The sequence below is a fragment of the Suricata suricatta genome, chromosome 9, assembly GCF_006229205.1.
Source record: "Suricata suricatta isolate VVHF042 chromosome 9, meerkat_22Aug2017_6uvM2_HiC, whole genome shotgun sequence".
Taxonomy (NCBI): domain Eukaryota; kingdom Metazoa; phylum Chordata; class Mammalia; order Carnivora; family Herpestidae; genus Suricata; species Suricata suricatta.
In genome coordinates this window covers 29,759,328-29,766,720 of record NC_043708.1, presented here as the reverse complement: position 1 = coordinate 29,766,720, position 7,393 = coordinate 29,759,328, and the positions used below count along the sequence as shown (strand labels likewise).

Here is a 7,393-nt window from a genome sequence, read left to right as displayed (position 1 = left end):
CGCGCCCGGCCCCTCCTCCCCTGCCCGCGCGCCCCCCGCCCGGCGTCCGGCGTGGGGTCCCCGCCGAACCTCGGCCCTGGGGTCCGAGCCTACCGCTGCGGCGCGCCCGCGGTGGCACCGTGCTGCTCGGGGAAGGAGGACCCGGGAGGAGGGCGCTTGGGGAAAAGTGACTTTTAGGATTATACCGTTCAAAACTCGTTGTCATCCCGTATCCCTTCCCCCTCGTCCGTCGTAAATCTCACCTAAAAATAACTGGACGCACACAAGGGGACCCAGCTGGCCTGGTGGCAAGTGCTGCCGCTACCGCTCGCCGATGGACCGGAGTCCAAATGCGGGAAGTAGCGCCCAGGGTGGGCACCCGCACCCTCTGCATGCCCAGTGGCTGCCCTCCTCAGGTATCATGGGCACCAGAGCTCGCCCTCACCTTGCCCTCAACTGACCGCAGCCCAGTGGCCAAGGACCTTCCTTCCCCAAGTTCCCTTGGCCTCGGTAGCAAAGGGCAGTTTGCCACGATGCCTTCAGCATCTTGAGCAAAGATGGATTCCAAAATGCCACTTTCTTCTCTCTCGGCTCTGCTGGGGCCCCCGGTTGCCAGGTGAAGAGAGCAATCTCAAAGGGAAGCTAGTTCAGGGTTGAGCTTGAGCTGTGTGTAAAATCCTCGCTCCCTGTAGCGCTGGGTCCCTCTCCCCAGCTGGCTGTCATGGCGTGAGGAAAAAGGGGACCCTTCTGCTGGGATGAGAAGGTGAGAGTTCACTTTGGCGATTTAGATCAAAGTCAGGCATTTTTAAAAATTTAACTTTGGCACAGAAAAATGTAAAACCTCTATTAAAAAAAAAAAAAAAAAGGAGAGTCTGGGTCTTTCCAGGGCCTTCCTGTGACAAGGTGGGAGATGTGGGGAGACGCAGTGACTTTATACCTGAAAGGCATTCTCTACTCTTCTCTCACCCCATTCGGTGGGATTTGGGCAGGGTCCACCCTCTCTGGCCCAATAAAAGGCCATTACTCCTACTTCCTAACCCTTGAAGTTGCCAAAACTAGCTCTGGACACTTGGAGCAGAGTCACTTTGGGAGAGTGACTGGGTGTGGCTGGGGATGGTGGATGTGTTGGGGGATGAAAAAAAAAATATCCGTGATTCTGCTCTGTCCCCTTTGAGATTGCTAGTACTTCTGCCTTCCCATAATGCCATGCCCAGGATCATCTTGAACCAGGCAAAACCCTGCCACTTTATAAATTGCAGTTTACAGATGGAAAAGGCTAATAAGCTAGTAGTAGTAGCAGTTGTAAAAATGGTGGTGCTGACAGCAGTACTAGTAATAATAGCGGCAGGTAAAGTAGTAGGGTAGCCAGATGGACTGTCTCCGTCCATCATAATGTACAGCTTGATTCTCTCGATTTCCTGTAAGTCTCTGGCATACTTGCTTCTGCCTGATGAATAGTTAAAGGGCAGAGTGGCCATCAGTGGAGGAAGAGGCACTCTGGATCACTAATGCGGTGATTTCAGAGTGGTAATGGAGTCTTCTATTATCCATGGGCATTCTAGGTTGCCCCTCACCCCATGCTTTTCGCGGCTGACCTGTGGGTAGGACTGCCTATCTCTTACCACAGAAGTGGTTACATTACCATGGTGAAACCAAAGATGTGTCTTGGGTCAGGCAAGCCCAGTCAGGGCTCCGGTCAGGGTGGGGCTCTGGTCCAGGCAGCTCCTACCACTCCCCACCCCCCACAACTCCCCCCACTCCACAAGCACTTTGGAAGACTTCAGTGGTGGGAGAATGGGGAGTAGCGGTGGATTTTGTCACTGCTGCTTTCTCTGGGGCTCACCACTTCATGTTAATCATTTATTGTGTGCACTGTGTAGACACATCACTTGCAATGTGCTTTTTAAATTTTTTAAATGTTTATTTATCTTTGAGAGAGAGAGAGAGACAGAGGCACAGCTCAAGTAGGGGAGGGGCAGAGAGAGAGAGGGAGACAGAATCCGAAGCAGGCTCCAGGCTCTGAGCTCTCAGCACAGAGCCTGACATGGGACTCAAACTCATGGCCTGCGAGATCATGACCTGAGGTGAAGTTGGAGGCTTAACTGACTGAGCCACCCAGGTGCCCCAATGTGCTTTTTAATCCTTACAACAACTTGAGAAGAGATTGTAGAGAAAAAAAAAACCCAGGTTCCAAAGCCATTCAAGTCATCACACCCTGATACACGAAGTCAGTGTCTCTAGGCCTCTGTCTCCCTGAATCCAGGGGTCACGTGGGCTCTAGAGACACTTGAAAAAATCCGCCTGGAGATCTGAGCGCTGGTAACTAGGAGGAAGAAATATAGTATCTTAATTCAAAAACCTGATAGGGCTATTTCTAAATACTTTCAGGTTTTAATGAAGAAGAAAAGAAAAGTAATTACAAGCTAAGCAGTTGTGTCAAAGCCAAAATCTGTATGCTGTATAGAAAATTTCAGCTGGGAGAGGGGATCCTGGAAGTCACCTGGAGATAGAGAAGCCTGATGTTGGTTTCCTTTGGGAGAATGCACTAAATCTGTTACTATTATCTCAGAAATTCTAGCTAATAGCAAAGTATCTTTTCTTGTTAGATTACAAAAGTAGTACATACCTCTAAAGTGTTTTTTTCTTTTAGAGAATATCAAAAAGTTTAAAGGAGAAAATACAAAATTACCTTTAATCCCACCACGTAAATACATCCCTTGTGCTATATTTTCTCCCTGTGTTTTTTTTTTCCATACATAAACTGTTTACAAAGCAAGGACCTCCTATATCTCCTGCTTTTATTTCCACTTACTATGATGTCAGAAACATTGTTACATCTCATTCAAGTATTTTTGTGAAGATTATTTGAAATGGCAACATGAAAATTTTAAGTGTGGGTTTACAGTCATCATCGGATGACAAGGAAAGGAAAGATCACTGTTATTGTTGTCAGTGACACCACAGTACGGTGTCGCCCATAATATACACTGCCCCGCTCATGCCTGTGAATAGAAAGGAGACGGCAGCTGCACATTCTTTCTGGCAGAAAGGCAAGTGACCCTTCCAGCTGGGCCACGAGCTTCTGGTGCAAGCAGCCTGAAGACGTTTGTGCCCACAAGGATCTGTCCTCCTATGATGTCCTGTGGACAGCCGCTGTCCATAGAGGGAGATGTTTGGAGTTTAGAAGGAACTTGGACCAGCCCAGAAGTACCTAGAGGTTTAGGCAATGTTGCCAAGGGCATCTTCACACCGAACAAAATGCTATTTTGAGGCTTCTGGAGAAAACTTAGGTCTGATGAACCCTGGTACTTTTCAGGTGAGGCTCCAAGAGAATAAGAAGAGGGCAGCTAGAATGTGCTAAGAGATGCTTGTCTAAAAATCCACTTGGATGACTTGAGGAGATCACATGAAGGGTGTGCAAGCAGTTGTCAAAAGTGCCCATAGTTGTGCTCTGTTCTACCTTGGAGTTCCTCCTGGTTAGGAAGGATCTGGCCAGTGTCACAAGACCCCTGTATTTGATTTTACCTGTCTTATTTTTTAAGAGATAATAATAATAATTTAAAAAAAGATGGGAAGCATCCTCTTCTTTCAGAATTTCAAATGACTTTTGACCCAGGGATTGAAAAGATATTCAGACCTGCCTGGGGAGATATAGGAATCTAATCCTTACCAAAGCTGCAAAGGAAGCATGTGTTGGCCTGTTGATTATTCCTGTTGACCTTGAACAAGACACAAGACTCCCCTAGAGTCTTGGAATGTTTTGTGCAGAATCTCTTGAAAGGCAGGGCCTTTTGCTCTACATGGTTCCTGTGGGGCTGTGGTGGCCCAGCTGGGGTGTGATCAAAAGGTTGCAACGTGTAATGACTTTGTTGGTATTTTCAAATGATACTCGAGACTCAAATGCCAGCGGTAGAGAGGAGTGCCGACAGGCCATGGCATTGGACCTGAAGGCTAGATGAGAGCAGCTTGCCCGTCCATCACTGGCATACCCTGTGATTTTGGTTAATCCCATTCCATGTCATTTTACCCATTTTCCTGTCAATTTAGAGCTATGTTTAAGAGATTTTTTTTTTAACCAAAGGGACAGATGATATCTGCTGACCCTAACTGAATCCAGGGGTGCGACAGGCTTAGAGGCATCACACTGGGTAAAGTCCTGGGATGGACATGTCTTAAAGCCATGGGACCAGACCTGGCTACATAATTTATGGTGCCCAACGCAAAATGAAAATGTGGAGCTCCTTGTTCAAAAGGCAGGAAGAAAATATCATTAAAGGTGTTAAGAGACAAAGCTTTTTTCTACTTTCATGATCTTTCTCTCTTCACTTGACATTGTGCTTTTATTTGCTGTTTAATGTCATTATAAGAAAACTGAAATTTTAAATTATTGGCAAGAATGTTGCTGTTCATCTTTATATTGTGCGATGCTAGTTTTAAGTGGAAATGTGAAACCACTTACATTGTGTGTGAAATCACGTAAGCTACACAATTCACATTTTGTAGCTTATATAGGCATATGTAGTCTATTTTTGCTAGAACAGTGGAAATGCTGACAAAATGAAATCAACTGGCTTTCATTTCTTTATGTGCATTCTTTTTTTTTTTTTACTGTGTTTTTCCTAAGATTTGTTTTTTTCTTCAGAGGGAGAGAACATGAGCTGGGGTGAGGGGCAGAGGGAGCGGGAGAGAGAATCTTAAGGAGGCTCCAGACTCAGTGAGGAGCCTGACTTGGGGCTTGATCCCACAACCCTGAGATCACGACCTGAGCTGAAATCCAGAGTCAGATGCTCAACCAAATGAGCCACCCGGGCACCCCTCTTTATATACACTCTTCATGTGTGCACTTCTCACCAAGTTTGGCTTTCTACGGAGTAAGGAAAGGAAAAGGAACTATTCCCTACTCTTACCCTACTCTTTGCTTCTATGTCATCATCTTCAGCATGAGTGGTTGGCTACTATACAGGGAAGTGACATGAGTAAGAAAGGATATGAGGGGGCTTTAAGGTCATTTGTGCTTCTTACTGCTTTCTTTCTGCATTTGAAGCAGTTTCTGGGTTGAATGAGAAGCACACTTCTTGGGGCTGTCAGCATGTCTGGCTGGTTAATTAGTTACGGACCTGTCAGTCTTACCTTGTACTCAAGCTGGGTCTTGACCAACTCTTAATGTGTTGTGAGTCCGCGGGCATTCTGTACTTATGGGGCATTATGGCTTGCTGTATGCAAATGGGCCAGCAAAGAATGGTTGTGCCTTCTCCTCTGCCCATGTTTGTGCTTCATTCCCATTGAACTTCAATTACAAAACACAGCTCCAAAGACACAATTGTTAGGAATTTCAAAGAAGTGACAGCAGAGTGTTAAGCCAAGTACAGGGCCCTTCTGAGCACATGTCCTGTGTGATTGCATGAGTCACCCACCCTCGAAACCACCCTCAGTGGAATACCAGAAGATGACTGGGTGAATACATCTAAGGCGGACAAAATTAGGTATAGACTCTGAGGCAGGTTCTAAGACAAAGGGCACTCAACAGAAATTGATGTGGAGCCGAAGAACCAAGTATAAAGATGGATGGATTACAAATGCAAGAATTCAGTGGCAAAAAGGGAGATGAAAAGCTAGAGACAACTAGTAACTCAGTAGCCAGAAGATGAGTTTTGGCGGTAAGAATTGGTCAAAGGAAGGGGAAAAGAGAGGGGCTTCATGGTGAGATGCTCAGCCAAGAGCTTGCCATTTGGACAGGAGAGCTTGACTGGCCAAGCCATTGCTGATCCGAGGCGGTTCCTTGAGCAACACCTTTGCCAATAAATCTTTGCCTATACCTGTGGCTTCTAAGATCATTTTCCAGGAAAGGATATGAGAATTGAGACTTGTAGGATGCTTTCAAGGAATGAATGTAGACTTTGCATTGAGTATCTAAAGTGGATTCTGGGGGCACCTGGGTGGCTCAGTCGGTTAAGTGTCTGACTTTGGCTCAGGTCATGACCTCCTGGTTTGTGAATTCGAGCCCTGTGTTAGGCTCTCTGCTTCAGATCCTCTGTCCCCACTCTCTGTGTCCCTCCCCTGTGCTTTCTCTCTCTCCCTCTTTCAAAAATAAACATTTAAAAAATAAAAATAAAATAAAGTAGATTCTGAAGGTCCTGAGTTTACCAGCAAGGGAAATGAGTTGGGTGGCTCTCAGCCAGAAACTCTTTAGGACACCTTAAAGTCAGAGTCCCTAGAGCAAAAATACATGGGAGTGTCCCATTCAAGGCAAGGGGACTCAGCTGCAGAGAGGACAGGAAGGCCAAGATCTGGAGCATCCAAAAGCTGCTCCCAGAGCTTTGTAAGTTATGAGTGACCTCCAAACGGGACATTCTCTTCTTACAGCTGTTCCCTTTCACCACTAGACTGTGTCTACTCCAAACAGCTAGGATAAAAACCAAGTGTTTCAACCAGCCAACCAACCAACGAACCATCAACTTCCTGATTCCCAGGTGACTTTGGGAAATCAGAAGTTCATGTTGGGAACAGAATTTCCATTTTCACCAAAATGGTTAGTCCTTCCTCAACCATATAGCAGCAACTCTAGCACTGACAGTGGTATCAGACAAAAAAGCCAAAGATAATGCTACAGAAGATTAAAGGAGTTTAGCCTTCTTGCTGGTATTCATGTGACCTTGAAATCATTCATCAGCAATGTAAAGTTCATTCCCTTTCTCTTATACATATACATTTTCATATCAGCAATAAAATGATGCCATATCTAGTAGGATCCAAACCAACACTTCCCAAATATTTTTGAAAAGGAAGCAGGATGTGTAGTGCCAAGGAAGGTTGACTTGAACTAAAAGAATCTCAGGTTGGAATGTATCCAAGTGGACCTTCCCTTCCCTTTCTGCCAAAAGGACATTCAAAGAGTACTTAAGGGATGCCTGAGTGGCTCAGTTAAACATCCGACTCTTGATCTCAACTCAGGTCTTGATCTCAGGTTGTGAGTTCAAGCCCTGCGTTGAACTCCATGCTGGGTGTGAAGCCTACTTATGAATGAAATGAATGAATGAATGAATGAATGAATGAATGAATGAATAAAATAGCTCCCAAATTACAGACAAGGTTTATATGGAGGAAGCTCATGGGGCAAATGTTTCCCTTCCATGGTGTTTCTGTATATAAAGAATAAAAATTGAGAGGTGACGCTAACTAGCTATCTTGAGAGTTATGTGAAATCAGAATTACGATTTCAAATTTGTATGGGACCCCAAACCTTACTACACAGGTGTGTGAATTCCCTTGTCAACATTACCAACTTGGCATCTAGTATAAGTAAGCTGATGCATTTCCAGCAATAGAGATACTCACCACCACCACAAAATAAGAACTCCAATAATAATAATAATTTTAGTAACAATAATGGCAGTAAAGATGCCATGACAAGCCC

General features: G+C 45.2%; 1 protein-coding gene across 1 annotated transcript in view; it reads left to right on the top strand.

The window, feature by feature from the left end:
* TTC9 (tetratricopeptide repeat domain 9) overlaps positions 1-7,393 on the top strand; it is a 31,664-nt gene that overhangs the window by 850 nt on the left and 23,421 nt on the right. The window lies entirely within an intron of this gene.